At 47.9% G+C, this 20,378-nt stretch overlaps 1 long non-coding RNA gene across 1 annotated transcript in view; it reads right to left on the minus strand.

Annotated features, from left to right (window-relative positions):
- Positions 1-20,378, minus strand: part of LOC138468464 (uncharacterized) — a 134,050-nt gene that overhangs the window by 37,777 nt on the left and 75,895 nt on the right. Inside the window, exon 2 of the long non-coding RNA XR_011268265.1 lies at positions 6,801-6,857. This is a non-coding gene — a long non-coding RNA (uncharacterized lncRNA). The remainder of the gene's footprint in view (positions 1-6,800; positions 6,858-20,378) is intronic.

A 20,378-nucleotide genomic window follows, 5' to 3' on the forward strand; every position in this document is an offset into this window, starting at 1 on the left:
ACTTAACCATAACTACACAGCCACTACTGTGGCTGTGTAATATATATATACATATATATTACTGAACCTTATTTTATATAAAGAAGCTGTGTTATCACCTAACATAGTGTGTGCACCTTCCTTTCCTTGGGGACTCACTGTACTTGCCTGCATCACCTCCTGAAAGCTTAAGCCTGGCTGATCGTCCATTGCTACAAAATTCAGAGCCCTGGCTGAGGTGTTCTCTGCCTTTACCCTACCATATAGAGGACAGAAGTAAAGAACCCCCGCCCCCCCATCCACCCCAGTCTTTACAGAGAATTTGAGAGGAGGCTTCTACTGTCGTGGAGGGGAGGGTTTAGGAGTGCAGGTAAAAAGAGGGAAGTGAGAGGAGAATGGAGCATGATGAGAAATGTTGAAGTCAGAGAATGCTTCTTCAGTGGATGGAAATGTGAGAGTAGTGTAGGATTTGAGCAAGTGTTTTAGGTCAGAGAGGTAGATAGGGAGTTTGGAAGGTGGAAACGTGCGCCTGGTGACAGTTTTAGTGGGTGGTAAAACAGAGGAGGAGGTGGGAGTGGAACTAGAGGTGAAAACAATGGAGTGATCAGAGGGACAAGGGGCAATAGAGATATTGTATGCTTAGAGAGGAGATGAGATGAGGATATGGTCAAGGGAGTTACCATTTGAATGTGTGGGTAGAGAGTGGACAAGGAGAAAGGATCTTAAATCAGTGAATGAGGCAGCAGAGAGGGAGGGAAGGTTAACGTCACCAGTAACAATGAGGTGGTGAGTGGGAGGCAGCGAGTCGATTAGTTGAGAGGTGGTCAAAGAATTGACCTAAACGACCAGGTGGCCAAAAAAGAGAGATGATGAGAATACTCTGAGGGGCTGTGATGTTTGAAAGAGGGCGAGTTGCAGGGGGATACAGGGTAACTGTGGTTGAGGGTTTGGAAGATGAAAACAGTCCTACCTCCCACATCTACCAATCATCGGGGAGAGTGGATGAAGGAACAGGCAAGTAGCCAGAATGGAGGGTTGGACGAGTAGCCGAGTTAGAGGGTTTCAGGGATGGAAATCAGATCAACAGCACAGAAATGAGAAAGCAGGAAGTCGGAAGTGAAGGAGGTTTTATTGCAGCCAGATGGGGCATTCCAGAGTGCAATAAAAAGAGAGTGTGATGTGGAGGTATATTGATGAAGGGTCTGGGAAGTGTAGAGGCATAGAGGGTAGATGCAAGAAGAAGAGTAGTGAGAGTTAGGGTTGGCGTGTGTTTTGTTAAGTTTGGAAAGAGAAGTGGAGCATGCGGCGGGTTGACATCATGGAAAAGATAGTATAGGGATGGTAAGAGAGGCGAGTATGGGTCTGAGCAACAGAGATCGAGGGGAGAATAAGAAGGGAAAGACAGCGAAAGCATGAGCAGTGCATTATGGTGGTGATGCTGAGAGGATGGAGTAGTGGTTATGAGCAGTTGAGTAGGAGGGAAGGGCAAAACAATAACTCAGTGGTGAAGAGGCACAGAGGCAGGGAGTAAAGGTATGCAGAATGCCCTTAGTTGATTACCCTTTAGGTGTGTCACCTGGGTCTCGGTAGCCCCAGGAGTAAGGAGTGAAGTAGGAAGGAATGAGCAAAAAGAAGCCAGGGTCATAGCAGCAAAGTCTGCTAATGACCAACGGTGAAACGAGGGAGTCGGCAGCAACTCTGGAGGTCAGCAGACCTGAGCAGGCCGAGCAATGTTGTCAATTTCAATGGTCGCTAACACCACGCGTGTCCTTACAACAGTTACAAGTTGCCTGTGCACTGCATGGACTGAAATACTACCGTTATTGGACCCCTCATTTTCTGTGCGTACAAAGTGGCCATAGAAAATACATCATGAAGACCGACCGCCAGAACAAATGCATTGATCACCCATGTCTTACTGTCTGAACCTTTCCCAACGCTCTATGACACAGCAAAACAGTTTTATAAATATAGCATGTTTGCGCTGGTTGTCGCTCTGCTATCGGCGGATCCAAGATGTCGGGCGCATCCAAACAATCTGACGCAGAACACGTCTCACTGCAGCCAATCGGCAGAGACGTCACGTGTCCGCGGTCATGCCGCCAGCCCCTTAGCCAATCGGTATCTTGTCCGTGGCCTGAACAGGGAAGTGTGACCGAGAAGCGGATATAGATATCACTAATTTTTTCAGACTTACTTTTTGGTCATTTTTATGAAAAGTACTGCACGGAAGGTCACCAAATTTACAAAAGCACGCTTTCTGGACCAAGCCCCTGTACCTGCGGCACATTTGGTGAACATCCATCCAGCGGTTTGACCTGTAGCCGTGCGCAAAGTTTTTCCCCCATTCACTCTATGGGAAAAAAAGACGTTTGGGACCCCCTATAACTTTTCCCCCCCTGGACCGAACCTCACCAAACTTTGCGTATAAATTCAGAGTGGCCCATATACTTTCTTTGCAAAGTTTGGTGAGGATTCATCCAGGCGGAGCAGAGTTATAGGCCGCCCAAAAAGTGCTCTTCCTATGGAAACAGCAACTTAACCATAACTACACAGCCACTACTGTGGCTGTGTAATATATATATACATATATATTACTGAACCTTATTTTATATAAAGAAGCTGTGTTATCACCTAACATAGTGTGTGCACCTTCCTTTCCTTGGGGACTCACTGTACTTGCCTGCATCACCTCCTGACAGCTTAAGCCTGGCTGATCGTCCATTGCTACAAAATTCAGAGCCGGGGCTGAGGTGTTCTCTGCCTTTACCCTACCATATAGAGGACAGAAGTAAAGAACCCCCCGCCCCCCCATCCACCCCAGTCTTTACAGAGAATTTGAGAGGAGGCTTCCACTGTCGTGGAGGGGAGGGTTTAGGAGTGCAGGTAAAAAGAGGGAAGTGAGAGGAGAATGGAGCATGATGAGAAATGTTGAAGTCAGAGAATGCTTCTTCAGTGGATGGAAATGTGAGAGTAGTGTAGGATTTGAGCAAGTGTTTTAGGTCAGAGAGGTAGATAGGGAGTTTGGAAGGTGGAAACGTGCGTCTGGTGACAGTTGTAGTGGGTGGTAAAACAGAGGAGGAGGTGGGAGTGGAACTAGAGGTGAAAACAATGGAGTGATCAGAGGGACAAGGGGCAATAGAGATATTGTATGCTTAGAGAGGAGATGAGATGAGGATATGGTCAAGGGAGTTACCATTTGAATGTGTGGGTAGAGAGTGGACAAGGAGAAAGGATCTTAAATCAGTGAATGAGGCAGCAGAGAGGGTGGGAAGGTTAACGTCACCAGTAACAATGAGGTGGTGAGTGGAAGACAGTGAGTCGATTAGTTGAGAGAGGTGGTCGAAGAATTGACCTAAACGACCAGGTGGCCAAAAAAGAGAGATGATGTGAATACTCTGAGGGGCTGTGATGGTTGAAAGAGGGCGAGTTGCAGGGGGATACAGGGTAACTGTGGTTGAGGGTTTGGAAGATGAAAACAGTCCTACCTCCCTCCCACATCTACCAATCATCGGGGAGAGTGGATGAAGGAACAGGCAAGTAGCCAGAATGGAGGGTTGGACGAGTAGCCGAGTCAGAGGGTTTCAGGGATGGAAATCAGATCAACAGCACAGAAATGAGAAAGCAGGAAGTCGGAAGTGAAGGAGGTTTTATTGCAGCCAGATGGGGCATTCCAGAGTGCAATAAAAAGAGAGTGTGATGTGGAGGTATATTGATGAAGGGTCTGTGAAGTGTAGAGGCATAGAGGGTAGATGCAAGAAGAAGAGTAGTGAGAGTTAGGGTTGGCGTGTGTTTTGTTAAGTTTGGAAAGAGAAGTGGAGCATGCGGCGGGTTGACATCATGGAAAAGATAGTATAGGGATGGTAAGAGAGGCGAGTATGGGTCTCAGCAACAGAGATCGAGGGGAGAATAAGAAGGGAAAGACAGCGAAAGCATGAGCAGTGCATTATGGTGGTGATGCTGAGAGGATGGAGTAGTGGTTATGAGCAGTTGAGTAGGAGGGAAGGGCAAAACAATAACTCAGTGGTGAAGAGGCACAGAGGCAGGGAGTAAAGGTATGCAGAATGCCCTTAGTTGATCACCCTTTAGGTGTGTCACCTGGGTCTCTGTAGCCCCAGGAGTAAGGAGTGAAGTAGGAGGGAATGAGCAAAAAGGAGGCAGGGTCATAGCAGCAAAGTCTGCTAATGACCAACGGTGAAATGAGGGAGTCAGCAGCAACTCTGGAGGTCAGCAGACCTGAGCAGGCCGGGCAATGTAGTCCGGACGCAGACTCTCTCTTCCTTCATTGCTTGTGCAGCTAAGATGGGAGCTGGGGATCAGCTGTAGTGGTGGGAGAGGGCCAGTTGGACGGTGCCATGCTTGCTGGATCATGGGTGGTGTGATCGGAGGGACAGAGAGAACCATACCTCACTTCAGGGTCTGTCGCTAGAAGGAGACTGGCTGCAAGCGGGCAGGTCTGCTTGTGGCCAATGGTGGTAGGAGGGAGGCAGAATCAACCCTAGAATTTGGCAGAGCAGGGCAGACCGGGCAATGGAGTCCAGATTCGCCCTCTCTCTTCCTTCGTTGCTCAGTGCAACCGGGATTGGAGCTGGGGACCAGCTGGAGCGGTGAGAGCGGACCAGTTGGAATGTGCTGCGCTTGTTGGATCGGGGATGGTGTAGTCGGAAGAGAAGAGTGAACAAGGCCTTACCTCGGGGTCTGTTGCATTTCATTGACCTCCAGTGCATCAGAAGCCCTTGCTCACTGAGGGTCCTTTTGATCACAGGGCTCCTGCCAAAGAGCCATTCCACAAGGGTGTGAGGGTTTCCTTTGGGCTGCCCGCCCCTTGCTCGGCACATAAGGCTTTGGCCCTGAGCTGCCCACTCCTGGAGGAGCTGATACAATATCATGGGAAGGAGATTTCCTTTGAATGTTGGTGCAGTCCCACCGTTGCTCGCTACAGTTTCCCGTGGGGGCGGAACCCTGAGGTTGGGTGACACCTGGGGGCCGGTGGGTGCTGTACCTTTGTTGCCCCTCCCACCACACCACTCCTAACTTGTATAGTTAAGTTCCTTATGTTCCTTTTGATCATTTTTACTAATTGTCACCACAATAGTAATTTAAGAAGGATGGATGGAGACCAGATACAGACTAGCTGTGACCCCTTCCTTAAGAAAGTCGAGGTTACTTTATATACAGGTATTTACATGATTAAATTACTCTTGAGATTTATACATATAATACCACCCACAGGTAAACCTCATCCATTCTAGTTCAGGCTCCTAACTGACACATTCACGCTCACACACCAGGCACTCGTCAACATTCTTCTGAGTTGTCTTTCGTGCACTTACATCAACCTACTAGGCCAGGAAGAGCAGATGACATTCAACCTGTCACTACATTGCTCTTCCTTACAGAGAGCAACAGAATCATAATAACACAGTACAATCAGACACTATTGTTTTGCTTTGTTTCCATGGGATCTCAGTGCCCACCACTGGATGCATTCATTCAAACACCGATATGGCTGCACATCTATATGTACGCTCTCCACTTTCTAACTTCATAGCATGTAATGGTTAAACGGTAGATGTACCCGTGTGGCAGGTCCTTTTGTCTCTTTCGCGTTAATGGAGGGATGCTCAGAAGGATTCTTTGCATTGTGTGAACATGTTTTTCTATGGTAAGGCAGTGGTTGCCATGGTGAGCACAGCAGTGTATTTTATGTGGAATTCAAATCCTCATTACTGCGGAAAGACACCAGAGATAGACTCTGGGCTTTTTTTTCCCAGCATCCCTCTGGGGAATCGTTGCCTGGAAATCAGTTGAACAGAACTGAGCACATGCATGTGTTGAATTTTGGCGTTTGCAGAATTGACTTTTGAGAAAATAAATCTGTCCCTGAGTTTTAAAGGTTAGCCTTATTATATTTTCTAACGCACTGCACCCGTTTTGCAAATCCATCTGCATCTATTAATTGCTTGTTAGTCCGTGTCATCTCTTCTTAAAATGTTACATATTTTTAAACCTAAGTAAGTAGTGCAAAAAAATATCCATCGAGGTATATTTTTGCTTCCTCTTGTGTAGATCTGAGAATGTTTGTGACAATAGAACATCGTTTATGGACGTTTGCCTTTAAACCTGCCTTCAGAGTTCACCATTATACTGCGCTGTGACAAAAGGGGGGCTCCTCGTGAGAGCTTCCTTGGCCAACTTATTCGGGTAAACTCTGAATCACCCACATTTCCACTGGTTCGTCCTGACTGAAATTTCACAAACTGCCCTCGAGGTTCAAGCAAGTTTAGCCTCATAGGTTATATACGTCATGCAGAGGCAACAGGCCACTGGGCTATATGAGGAAGAGGTAGAACTCTAAAATAGGATTAATGGAAGTAAGAACATTGAACCAGGATTTGGTTGATGGAGAGGAAGACAACTGAAATGGGGTAGGTTGTTTTTTTTAAAACAAAATTCCTAGAATGTTTTGGTAGCAGGCATGGGGTTACCATTCTTTTAATGTCACTATGCGGGCCATATGTGTTTGACACCTCATAGGAGGGGCAGGATTCTAGTGACCACCTTGCACGATATATGCAGACGTCATTTGCTGCCAGAGAATACGAGGGGAGATAGTTCGCTGGAGGCAGGCAATTGCCATTTAGTGGCTTGTCCTAAGGGTGGAAGCTTTTTGTGATAGCTGCAGAGGAGAGAATAGTAGCGAAGATAAAATCCCAGTGGTGGCTGGAGACAGGAGTAGGGGCGTTGATTCACAAACTGCCAGTGGTAGCGGACGTGACATGACAGACCTAATTACAGCACAGGAAGTGATGTCACTTTACCTTTTGCCGGGATGACATATGTTCCTCTTTAACACTGGTGGCATTACTGAAAGTGGCCTGCAGGAGTAAAAAAGTACATAAACGTAAACATTTTCAAATACCAAATACGTACTGAAGCAGACAAGAATATGTTAGATACCAATCACATTTTAACAACGATGCTGCCCTCATATGCCATTGATGGGGTCATGATATAATAGGGTTAGACACAATAATACAACATAGGACGAGCCAATATCGGCTCCGCCTTCGGGTTCACTATTTGAAGATTGGAATATTTTTAAGCAATAATTTTGACAAAGCATTGAGAAATGTTTGGAAATGCTGTGACATGATTCTTACTGAAATGGACTCAGACAAGCTTACATTGATGGAAAGCCCGGTGAAGAGGTACAACAAAATGAATATTGTGAAATGGGGAAAGATATACAGAGAATGTCTTTGTATAAACTACAAAGGGAGCTAACCACACACATGAGGACATCGAGGGAGATGCAGTGATCCGTGAAGAGATCCCCAGGTCTGAAATAGTGTTACATTTATATGTGCTTTTGTCTTAATTTACTAGGCTCCTAACAAAGGTGGGGGTCCCATGAGAGGAATTCCTTGGCAAGAAAGAAACAGTCGGCTCTATAAGAAGCCCGGGATAGCAGAAATGCTAAACCATTGGTTGATTTGCTGTAGTGCAACACTAAAGCCGAGGAAAATGTGGTTGGGAAAGTTCATAAGGAAATTAGAGGATTTAAACAGTGGAGTCAAGTGGGCTAGTATGTATACTGTAAGGAACTGATGGTGGCAACAGTAAAGACAGATACAAGTGATCACTGTTCAAGGGTGTTTATTAAACTGTATAGCTAAACCTAGATCTAAGATGGGAGCAATCTACGACCATCAAATAATGATAAGGCAGTCCTAGTGGCGTCTTGTCAAATAAAAGGGCCTATACAAAAAAAAAAGCTATTGCCAATCCTTGCAACTAAACGCAAGAAGAGTGTGGGATAGTGTCCACAAGAAAGAAAGAACGAAGTGTTCACAAATTATACATCAGTATGTTATAGCCAGGGATCTCCCTTCCCCATGTTTTGAGCACGGGACAAGGCGGGACTCTTGAGTGTAGCACACTCTCGAGCTTTACCAGCACAAGACTATAATTCCGTTCTCAGGTATCAGGATCACAGGTTTTTAAGTCTCTTTTCTATAAAAAAGGCATTTGTTCTCTCTGGTGGCTGACATTTGTGCCAAGCTCCTGCGCAGACCCTTTTCTCACATTGGATCTTCTACCTCCTGAACTCTATCTTCGTGTTTAATCCTTCACTGCATCTCATTGCAGCAGCACTCATATTCCTGCATTCAAAATTGCCTAGGAGAGGTATTTTGGACTTGACTTGTTGGTATCTCCGCCCCACTCTTCTGGACTCATTTCTCCATTGAGAGTTTTTATGCCATTTGGCTTTCCCCTCCGATATTGCAGGACACTTCCGACCTGGTCGCCCCCATGTCCTACCCGGTTTGTAACAGAGAAGGTCATAGTGGCGGCTGGAGAGGATAGGCCCTATCTCTTCAAGGATCGCCTGAGGGACAAATCCAAAACCAAACAAAGGTAGAAAAGAAGATGATGTCCCAGAAAAACTCCAGTTCTTCTGATTCAGGTGAGAGATTTGAGAGCTTGCAACGCACATAAAAACCAACAAACATGGTGCAATTGCAGGAGCTGGTAAACGCCGTCCAGGGATTATCTACTGAAGTGCAAGCATTGAAGGATGAAAATGACGTGCTCAGACACATGATAACGGCAAGGGAGGCCATCCGATCTGATGCACCAACACGAATCCTTACCACAGTAATGTTTGATGGCCCTACAGGAAAACTTAAGGAATACTCAGACGCTTGTTCTGTCCACTTCCTGTTTCGGGATGAGACTTTTGCTTTGGACAAAACCAAGATAGGCTTTATGGTCACAAATATGAATGGGAATGCTTTGTCTTGGGCTACTCAGCTGGTCATATCAGGCAGTTCTGTGACTGCTACTCAAGCATTGAAAGACATGTTCGAAAGGCAGAAATTGACATTCCATGCCTATGAGTCCTTACTAGATGTCAGGCAGCGGTCACAAGAGGTCTTAGCTTATGTGACCCGATTTAAAAAGCTGGCTCAAGAAGCTGGGTGGCCTGAGTCTGTACAATACACTATATTTCACAGGGGAATGTCCGAAGACATTAAGGATGAGTTAGTCCTTGTTCCTCGACCACCTTACCTAGCAGAGCTAATCTCGGTTGTTCTTCAGATCAAATTTTGACAGCAGGAAACAAAGGAGGAAAGGAGAAGAACCTGAGGACCACCTTCCATGCCTAGACAAGGCGTACCTCCTTCTCCTAAGGAAGTTCCCCCAGTGGATGAACCCATGCAAGTAGGTATGACAAGAGGACCCTTGACACCCGCTGTCAGGATCCATCCCTGGAAGCTATGGCAGAAGTGGAAGTTATTGCCGCGAAGAACTTTCAGTTAGCAGTCCAGTCCTCATCCAACATGGCTGCCTTTGTTATTTAAGCAAGCCCCGCCCACCTCCCGGCGCGTTGTATCTGTGTTATTTTTCCTGTGATACCAGCGCTCGGCTAAAACTCTGTTTTAGCTCCTTCAGTGCCTCCTGCAGTGTTTACCCCTACCCGCTTGCCTTTACTCTCTGCTTAACTTTGTTTTTCTGTCTACCTACTTCCTTAGTCCTTTCACGGCTCTCGACCGTTGCGCCTTCCCAGTCTTTTCCTTTGCTTTCGGCACCTTGCCACTCGTACAAGCGGCCCGCCGCCATCCTCGCGTATCTACGTGTTCCTCCCTGTGCCTTTCGTGGATCCAACCGTTTCTGGTAAGTAGGGACTTTAACTGCTTCTCCTTCTATTCTTCTATTCCTACCTATCCCACTCTGCTCGGACCGTTTCCCCGTTCCGGGCTCTATCCCTCTTCTCTTTCCTCCCGCATCTCTCCTCTTTGCTACTTACCGTGTATCCTGCCAAGTCTTCACGGATCGGATCCTGCCTTCTTTTCCTCAAGCCATCTTCATATTGGTGGACAGAACGAACTTACCTGATCCACTATTTTCCGGGTTCACTCCGGATCACTCACAACCACATCCGCTATTGGAGAGTCTATTACTCAGTACAATCTCAGGAAGACTACACAGGGTTTTTTACCGTCCATCAGTCTTTTCCCTGTCGCGGGGCCTTGGCTCCTCGGGGGCCCCCCAAGACATGTCCCAGTTCCTGTCGAGGTGGCCTCCGAGGGAGCCAGGCCCTACTTGCATGAAAGGAAGTCCAGATACAAGCCCACAAAGGAAGATACCAGGACTCCCCGAAGACCCTCCAAGCACTCCAAGGACAAACAAGAGGAAGCCACAGGTGAGGAGAAGGGTGGTGAGGGTGAACAGCCTGACACCCGCAGAGAGACAACGGCAACCTGATTAAGGTCTTTTTATGTACTGCGGATCTGATCACCATTTTTTAAGAGAATGTCCTGAGGTATCTCTTAGGAGGCAGGGAAACTCCAGACCTCGGCCCTAGAGGGGACCAGAGACAGAGGTGAAGTAATGAGTCCCTACGTACACATAGCAACATCCACCCAACCCTTGGACGATCGACTTCTGGTCCTTAAAGTGATTATTCGAGGACCATCCACAGAACCTTTGAATACCTCTGCTTTTCTCAATTCCAGGGCAGCTGGTTTGTTCATGGATATCTCTTGGGCCAAAGAACACCATATACCTCTGGAACAGAAGACAGAAACTCAAACTGTTGTCTGTGTGCCACTCTTGCCCCTCGGGAGTGTCTGTGTGTCCCTCTTGCCCCTCTGGAGTGTCTGTGTGCCCCTCTTGCTCCTCAGGAGTGTCTGTGTGCCACGTGTGCCCCCCTTGAATGTCTGTGTGCCCCTCTTGCCCCTCAGGAGTGTCTTGTGCCCCTCTTGCCCCCTTGAGTGTATGTGTGCCCCTCTTGCCTCTCTTGCCTCTCTTGAGAGTCTGTTGTGCCCCCCTTGCCCCTTGTTGAACAGCCTGTCTGCCCCCTCCCTCCTCCACAAATCCCCCTTCCTTTTTCCCCCCTTCCTACTCTTCAACCCACTCTTTTCTCCATCCTCTCCTACTCTTCCCTCCTCCCCGCCCCCTTTCCTCCCCCTTGTTAACTTCCGGCACTACCTCAACTGCCGTAAGGTTTACTAAATCCATAGCTGCCTGTCTTTGCAGCCACTTTGCCTCACCTCCCCTATCCCCCTTTTTTCCTTTTCCTGTTAAGCCTGGCACTATCCCAGTTGCCGTCAGGCATAGTAATCATAGCCTGCCTGGCTTCGCAGCCTCCCTGCCCTCCCCTCCTCCACCCCATATTTTCACTGTCCTGTGCACTTTTATCATTTGTCCCATGACGTTTGATAGCAGCTGTCTGTCTCCCCTCCTTCCCTCCCTGTCTTCTCCGACCGCCCCCCCGCTCTATAAAATTTGTCTCTGACCTATTTTTTACAGTAGTTTGTTTTGTTCCTCTCCTTCTCCCTCACTCCAATCCACCCCCCTTCCGCTTCCTCTTGTTTTTTTTCATGCACTACATCAATTGTCGTCAGGCATAGTAATGTTACTGCTTGTTTTGTTTCTCCTTCTTTTCCCTTCCCTCTTTGCCTTAACTGTTCCATGCACTTGCACTATCTGAAATGTCGCCAGCTGTATCACAATAGTTTATTTTCTCATTCTGCATTGTTTCAAGGACTTTAAGAATGTAACTGTATTTTCCCATGTTCCCTCCCTCCTTGAAGCGCTTTGAAACACATTGTTTATTTATTAATAATGTGTTACAGTTTATATTTAAACTTTACACATGTTGATTAAATCATATAAAATCGTCCTATTGTGTATAGGTGCTAAAAAATAAACAATCAATTATTCAATCAATCAAGAAGTGGATGGCCCCTAATCGATGCCTCCTCTGTCACTCTTCCCTCAGGTTTTTCGCCCGCCCATTCTTCTCTATCCTCCAGACATTTCCTGCTGTTATTGTATGTTATTTTGTATGTCGAATCAGGTTCACTTTTCATCCCTTCTTCTTCCATGGGGGCCTTTCGGTTAGTCTCCTTTTTTTCCTTGCGTGGTGGCCCATTCCCATAGCCCGTGTCTCTGTAGTTGGGTCCTGCATCTATGATCTACAGGCTCATCCTCTCCTTCCTCCATCCCCAGTATCACCAAACCTTTGGTGCAAGTGGTGGCTCTTTGCTGTCTCCCGTCCCAGGGGAACAGTAACCCAAAAGGGAATGTCAATTTGTAAGGGATTTTTTTCCACTAGAGTTCTCGTTACCGGCCCCATAGCTCTTCTTTTCTGGAGTGTGGTAGCTGCCAGATCGTGGAATAGGCTCACCTGCAAGCTTTTGATAGATATAGTAGCCTGCCCCCTGGCTGCCCTGAGTATTTTTTCCTTTTCTTTGTAGGATGCCAGCGCAGCTAACAGGTCTTTTGGCCTGGTGCCCACACCGCCCCTCTTGAGACCCACCCTATGTATCCAGCTGATCTGTATCTACTCTGGGGCGGTATCGGTCAGAAGTGCTGCAAAGCACTGCTGCACCCTTGTTTTCAGATCTGCCTCAGAGTTTAATTCAGCCAGGCCTTTTCTACTTATGTTGGATCGTCTTGATCAGTTCTTCAGTTCCTCCGCCTGAATTTCCAGGTTATGCGTGGCTGAGGCAATTTGTTCCAATAACTCAGAGTTCTGGCGCACTTCCTTGTCCTGTTCTGACAGGCCTAGTTCAGTCAAATCCAATCTATTTCCCAGGGAGTTGATCTCCTCTCTGACTTTCAAGGAGCTCTTTAACTACTCCTTTAGATTTGCCACCTGCTCCTGAAGAGCTGCTGTCAACCTCTCCACCATGCCCTTTAGACTGGACAGCAGGTCTTCCTCACTGAGGGCCATTTCCTCTGATGTGAGGCGGATCTGACCCCCTTTTTTCTTGTTGGCCCGATTCTGCAGATGCCGTCCCTGCAAGGGACCGCTGCCAGCACCTCTCTAACTGGCCCCTCCTTGCGCCTTTATCGCGCCTTTATCGGAATTCTGTGCCACTATGGTCTGCTTCCCCTTTTTCCCGGGCAATTGTGTGTGTACCAATGATCTGTGCCTCTCCCCGGGCCTGCTCATTGGTCTGCGCCATCGCGGGGGTCCAGCTGTTCTGGTTCACCTCCTTCCACGTTGGTTTGGGCCACTCTTACTGGTAGTCCCCCCGCTCCCACAACTTGCCACTTCTGTCTTCTTTATGCCGCCCAGCCAATCCTCCGGAGTCCCCCTTCTTTTGCTGGGGGGCCTGGCTTCACCCCTGGGCCCACCCTCTGCCCTTGTCTATGTTTTGGTGAGCCTCTGCAGGGGTGCCCAAGTACTGGGTTCCAGGGAGAGCCGGACCACCACCAGGGCTGCAAGTGATTGCCTTCTTTTTGTTGGCAACCCCAGAGGAGCTGGGGAAATTAATCTTTTCACTCACCTTGGGGGAGGGGCACGCAGATGTCTAAGGCTGGTATGTAAGTGCCGGGGGCCCTGCTCTGGGCCAGTCTGCCTCTACGCTTGTGTGCCGCACAACCACTCTGCTCTGTGTGCCTCAGTCTTCTCTCTGTTGCGGTTCCACCGCACTGGGCCTTCCTCTCGCTTTCCTGCACCTCTGCATTGCACTGCTGAGTGTCAGAGCTTGGCCTCTGCCTTTACTTAACCGTGACAGTTCACCTCTTGACGGCCAGGTCTCCGCTGCTACTCTCTCTCACGTTCCACCTACTGGGGTAGAAAGCCAGCCACCCGCGATCTTTAGCCTTGTCGGGTTCTCTCCACGACTGCAATCGACCGCTCCGCTCCTCCGGCAACCTGCTTCCTCTCCACGATGCGTCCCCGGCCAGCTTCTTTTTTTTCAAAGATGCCAGGCTCTGCTACTTTCTGGACCTCGGTCACCGGCTCCGATCCCTCTGCCACTATCTCACCAAGCCTTTCTCACAGGGGTGTGAATATTCTGTTTCCTGCATTCTGGGATGCTTTTTTTTTTCTTCCTTTCGTGGGCCTGGCCAGGAGCTTGTGAGTGTGCGAATTCACTCTCCGGTGGCCATCTTGGAATGTCATTACATGTTTTGATAAGTGTAAGGAAGGCATGGCATCAAATTAAGACAGACACAAGTGGTCACAGTCCAAGGGTTTTTATTAAACTGTAAAATGGGTAAGATAAGCACCTATTCTAAACCTAAATCTAAGATGGGAGCAAGCTACGACCATCAAATAATAATAATACCATCCAAGCGGAGTCTAGTCAAATAAAAGGGCCTATACTAAGAAACCTATTGCCAATCCATACTGCTATGTTACAAAAGAGTGTGGGGTAATGTTCACAAGGAAAGAAAGAAGTGTTCACAAAGTCAGGTCTTCCACCTCCAACTCCCTCAGGGTCAGCCGCTTCTCCAAGCAATGAGTTGGGGGGAGATCTCTCTCCGCAGCAGGGGCCTCCCTCTGGAACAGCCTTCCTGCCTCCCTCAAACTTGAGGAGAACCATCTCCGGTTCCGGAAGCACCTCAAAACCTTCCTCTTTGCTTCTGCTTTCTCTCTCCCTCTCCCCTGCTAAACCACTGATACTGTTCTGAATCAGCAACTGGGCCACTCACTAACCCTGGTCCTTGGCCCAGCCACTCTCCCCTGCACTGCCTTCCTGGCTACCCCTGCACTGCGGGGCTGTCTCTGTATCCCTACAGCCCCCCCCAGCACTTGTTCTGCACTTATCTTGCACTTGCCACTAGCTGGCCCTCTTTCATTACTAACCCTGCATTGCACTTTCCCCTCTCCCTTCCCCCTTGCACTTTTCCCGTACCCCCCACCCATGCACTTGCGCGGTCTGAATGACACCTGGCCTAGTAGGATCGTTGTCTGTCTCCCCTTGTTCCCCCCTCCCTGCCTCGTCGCGCCTTGAAACACTTGTGTATAGGCGCGTTACAAATGCCATATCATATCATATCATGTTATTGCCGGGGTCTCCTTTCCCCATGTTTTTATCATGGGACAATGCAGGAGCAAAGCACACCCCTGGGCTTCTCCGGCACAAGTTTACAGTTCCTTTTCTCTATATCAGGGCCTTCTGTATCCAAGTCTCTTCCCATGCAAAGTCTCTTGCTTTAGAAGAGCCTGATATATCAAACAACAAAACAAAAGTTTCTTTGATTTGTCCTTTTACGTCGGGTGATTTCCTTTCACCCTTGGATCCCCCTCAGCCGGACACTGATACTTTTATCAGTCATTGGCCTCCCTCATTCCGGCTCAGACCAACCACTCACTGTGGACATCCCTCAGTCGGGTTCATACTTGTCATCTTAATGCTGTTCACGTAGCTTCTTAACAATATGGGATTCACTTTCCTTCAATCTCAATCTCCTTATTTGTAATATTCACAAGACTTAATGTCTTTTTAAACAAACCCTTTGGTTTAGTGAGGTCCACCTCATCTTAGCTCAGATCTTGCAAAGTACTTGTCAATCTTAAATGGAGTCTTCTGAAGGGAGATCTCCTCTCAGTGGGTCACTCTGTTAGGCTACAGCAGGTGCAGGTTTTCACACAAACAGTTTGCACTGCATTTCCCTCAGCAGTGCAAACGGCTGTTTCACATGTCAAAACTGCTGCAATGGGCCAAAGACTTTCGACTGATCAAGGGGTTTGGCTTGACCCTTGTATGACCTCCTTAACACTTTATGCCGGCCTTCCCTACGGCCTCTTGCTATTTGTAGTTTCTTTCTTCATACATCAATGTTCAATACAGTCTCTTTGTTCATAACAGGGGTACTCGCTAGAGACCTTCAACTGAGCAGCCAGGTGGCGCCGGACCACTCTACTTCTGGTACCAAGTTTGCTCACAAAAGACCTTGTGTCTCATTATCTTCTTAATGTTGCCACTGCAACCTTGAGGCTCACACAGTCCGGTTGACTATCAGGTTATTGTGACTCACTGGCTGTGCTGAACTCAGCGGTTCCTTTGCCGCTGGAGTCAAGGATGGTACCACGATGGTAACCACTTCTCCCCACCCTGGCTATCATTGCAGGAGTGTTCCATGTACTGCTGACATCCATCACACCATTTACCAGCTGCGATTCCCAGTCTTATGTTTCTTTCATCAGAGGCTTTGCGGATCTGGGTTTAAAAGGGCAAGGGCAACTCCCTCCTTGACGTCCTCTCAGGTCTCGCCACCTTTCTCTTCCGTTTGAACTGCATTCCTGGAATGGCTGCTTCCTTGTGCGTTTGTGCCTTGCTGGGAGTGTGCTCTTGTGCTCTGCCTTTTATCTCAATGGGGAAGGGAAAGGATAGTCAGGTGTGTGTAGTTGTCAGCAATTGCCTGACTCTGCCTGACCCTTGTGTCGGGACATGTCAGGTAAACGGCTCGGATATTAGACCGTTGTCGTTCACGCGGTGAGAAAGTGTTTATGTTGGAAAGGGGGTAGAGTTTCTAAGTATCCTAATAGGCAAGATGGGGAAAAGGTGTCACAAGGAAGGGGATACTGCCTCTCAACCTTTGGTGCCCCACTTCCAGCACCAAGGACCCCTCATCCAGGTGATCCTCCCGCACTGGTCCACCCCGAGGAACTGGATCCAATAGCGATAGCCATGTCCTGGCCACCTGGATGACAGATCCCTGGGGACTAGCAAGTGAGTCACCTCCAGGTTACTCACATAAGATTGTGTATCAAAGGCAGGTTTGTAGAATCTTTAGTTAGTACATAGTATAATGTTGGATGCATGGGAGGCTCCAGGGTGTGCTCAGGCAAGACTGGAAGTTTGGTGGCTTATTTTCCCAGACATCGCTATACAGTGTGCCCCCGGTCAAACTACAAAATGTTAGTTCTGGAACTGCCGATCCTAAGCCAAATGTAATCTAGTCAAAAATAGACCTTGTGTATAAGTGGAAGTTGGTGGTAACAGAAGGTAAGGGTATAGAGTGATTAAACCAATAAAGTAAAATTGAAAATCCTGGCACCTTCTTGTAACAAAGGTTGTTATGAAGAGTTTGTTTCATGTCAAGTGATGCTACATTTTATTTTAGTTCAGGGTGGGACAGTGGGTTTGTTACTTGGGAGCAGGCTAGCAAAGAAATGTAGTAGGTACACTTAGTCAGAATATATACCAAGAGGTCTCTATGCTGGCTGTGTTCATTAGACTGTGAGAAGGCCAATGTGGTTACATGGCAAACCGGGCAGGTAGCAACAGAAGGGACAGGTATCTGTTTTACAGCATGGAGCAAACGCCTTTCAATCTCTTGCATGAAATGATGATGTGAGCATGTCTTTGGCCAAGCGGTAGTCAGACTTTTAAGCCTTTGATTACGGCAGTGTGTCATTGTTGAAACCATTGTATGGGAGGATTGGTCCAAGAGACCCCCCTCCCCTGCATCCTCTCCCCCGGTGAGGTCCATGGCTCGTCACGGGTCCTTCCTGCCACCAAGGCCCAGGTGGTGGATGGGCCACTGGCTGAAGACATTGACCAAATCTGCTGAATTTAGCTAGGCCCTGGAAACCATTTTGTCTAGTAAAGATGGTTTGAGCCCTGTGCACCGCAGCGCGGCCCCCACCCTTGGAGAGTTTCAATTGCCCCTGTGGCCGCAGCTCTCTGGCAGATCCGCTGGGAGTCCGTTCCCACGAACAGACGGACATGAGCTAGTGTTAGATACCAACACTGTAACATTTTACCTTCCGCAGTGTATCGCTGTTTCCAGCATGACCCGGCCAGCAGGGCCTGGGTGGAAAAGAACTGTAAAACGGTCCCCTGACAAAAAGCAGAATCCCCAAATACTAATTAGCAAACCACCTGTGGTGAAACTTCTCTCTCCATGGCCCCTCTGACTAAAAACCTGTAAACTCCACAAAAATGGCAGAGTGTGTGTGTTTACATGACATTAGGGATGAAGCACCCATATCCCTGTAGCTATGCGCAAATAATAAAAGTGTTCCAGGGTTTTTTTGTGTTATGCGTTTCATCAAGAAGACTGCACCCCACGTTCCCGCGCCATAAATGAACTAATGCTGCTAGAGTGCAAAGGAAGACAAATGTAGCCATATTGAGAGCTCACGCAAGGGGTGCACTAAAATGCACCATATGTATGTCCAAGCTCACCATGTGCCACTGCCGCCAGTCTCATTGGCGGGCTGTTCCTGCGTGCTCCACCAACCTTACTACTACCTCACTTACCACGCATGTATAGGCATATAACAAAATGTTGTAGTTATTAGAAACTTAGTGTATACGTAATATGCACGAATTGGCCATATGGATGGCACTAGCAACGTCAAAATCGTGAGCTTTGAAAAGACTCAATGAGTATTGTATATTATATGAATGTTTATGTCTCTTCCACCTAAAATATGCAACACACGAGGAAAATTCCCTTGTGAGCACATGCAAGGCCATTCCCCCTTCCCCCAATGAAGCCTGCCAGACGGAAAAGCAGAGGCCTGTGCTGCCCTGCTCCACCTCCCACAATTTGGCTGGAGCCGCTTCAAGCATTCACATTCCCCCGCAGCACCCAAGGCCACAGCCTGCCACCTGAATTATTTACAACCCAGCAGTAAACCCCGGCCTTAAAACACGGATCCAAAGGCACCCTTTCTTAGGCTCCACGACCCACCGGCTCACCTTAGGTTAATGGCCCCTGTAAAATTAGGACACCCAATATTATGGCAACACTCCAGGAACACATCCATACTAACAAGACATGATAACGCAGACCACTTGTCCCATGCCCTGAGACCTAACCCCGCGACCTATGATACCCGGTCAACAGGACGATGGTAACCATGTATTGATGTATCGCCACAAGACCCCCCTCTAGGTGCATTCCTCCTGTGTTTCATTAACCTGTAGAGTAACCTATTGGAAGATTTACCAGGGAAGATAATATTGCAATGTTGAATGACTGCGGTGTGCGTGGCCCTAGGGCAGAAAGTCAGGAAAGACATTAATCTCTGACACTGGTCACGGTTGGCACAACAACACCATCCGGATGAGCCCAGCTGACCTGCCAGGCCCAGCCCAACCCACGAGGGTAACCAGTGACGTCCTCCAGCCGCGGCAAACCACATCGCAGCAGCACCTATAGCTAGTCATCACCACCCAATCCCCACTAACTTGTGCCCCCTATAGCATGTAGGTTCTTATGACGCTTTTTGTAAATATATATGCCTGTCTTTGCTATTGTCAGACAGAGCGCTCTCGGAGTTTGCAGAGTTCTTTGCATGCCCTATTCTGATCGATAAACTCCCAGTTAAGCTCACCCGCACTTTGTCCTGGCCTTATTCCCATCCTGGGAGAGTCCATTATTGTCTCTCATTGTGGGGAGGATCGTGCTATCTGGGGACGCTTGCCTTCAGTGGTGACCCCGAAAGCGTGATTTTTATTTTTTCCTACCATATATATATATCCCTACCGTCCCCTTTGGCACGAAAATCTCCGGTCGAAAAGGGATACGCACGGTGCGCCGGTTCCGGAAGGCTTCCCGCCAACGGCGACCGGTACGCTCAGAAGTGTACACTCAACAGAGAGAGGGTTCGGGATCCCGGTTGAAAAATTCCCTTTGAATACCGCTCGCCGGAGCGGGGGCTGACCGTTGAGCGAACGGCAACACTGCCTGGACGGACCCAGTTTCGGAGACTCTCGGTTCAAGACGGGCACGTGAGTATTGAGTGCGAGTGACCATAAAGGGAGAAGGGGAGGAAATATAGGACAGGGAACGAGGCTGGTTGAAAGGGGACACTTTGGGTCTACTAAGGGCCACTCTAAACTTACTTTGCTTTTTCTTCGCATATGGCCATTAGGATTAAGAGGTGAACAGAGATAAAGAGACGGGAACCTAGCTCCGCGAGGGGGTGGAAGGCGGCGCCGCATAGTGCTATCTTGACTAGTACTGGGGATATATGAAGAAGTGGAAAATGAGATAAAGGTGTCTGGTAAAGGAAGACACGGAGAATACATTAGTGACTGCTATTATTTCTATTCTTCTCTCTGGATTTACGGGAAAATAAAGTGGGTTAGTGCAGACAAAGATATAATCTAAGTAGAAAGACAATTTTACATCAAATTAGGAGACAAATATATATCAGAGTAAGACAGACAGGGACAGCTGGCAAGGGAGGAAAGGGAGGACAAACTGAGCTGTGAATAGAGTGCTGCCTATGGATGTGTAAGCATCGTATGTGTCAGAACATATTTGTTATAATGAGTGTGTAAAGGTGGTCAGAAATGCATAATTATGGTATGGTCATGGTAAGTGTGACCAGAAGAAATAACACAAAGAAGAGAGTAACGTGGTGAAGTGAGTGTTTATTTCTTTGATTTGTTAGGTAAAATTGTCGAAATTATTGATGGTTTGCTCTTGTACGTGCCCCCTAAAGTGTATAGAATAGAGGCTGTGCGCAGCCATTTTCATACTGTACAGGTGGCGGGAAAACACACAGTTCCCCACGTTTAGTAGGACATAAATACGTGAACTCATATGGTGATGCATTTATATTGAGATATAGAGATATATAGAGATACATCAGTATCGAGCAAGTATGAAGTATGGGGGCAGAA

The sequence above is a fragment of the Ambystoma mexicanum genome, chromosome 4q, assembly GCF_040938575.1.
Source record: "Ambystoma mexicanum isolate Mex_15411 chromosome 4q, UKY_AmexF1_1, whole genome shotgun sequence".
Taxonomy (NCBI): Eukaryota; Metazoa; Chordata; class Amphibia; order Caudata; family Ambystomatidae; genus Ambystoma; species Ambystoma mexicanum.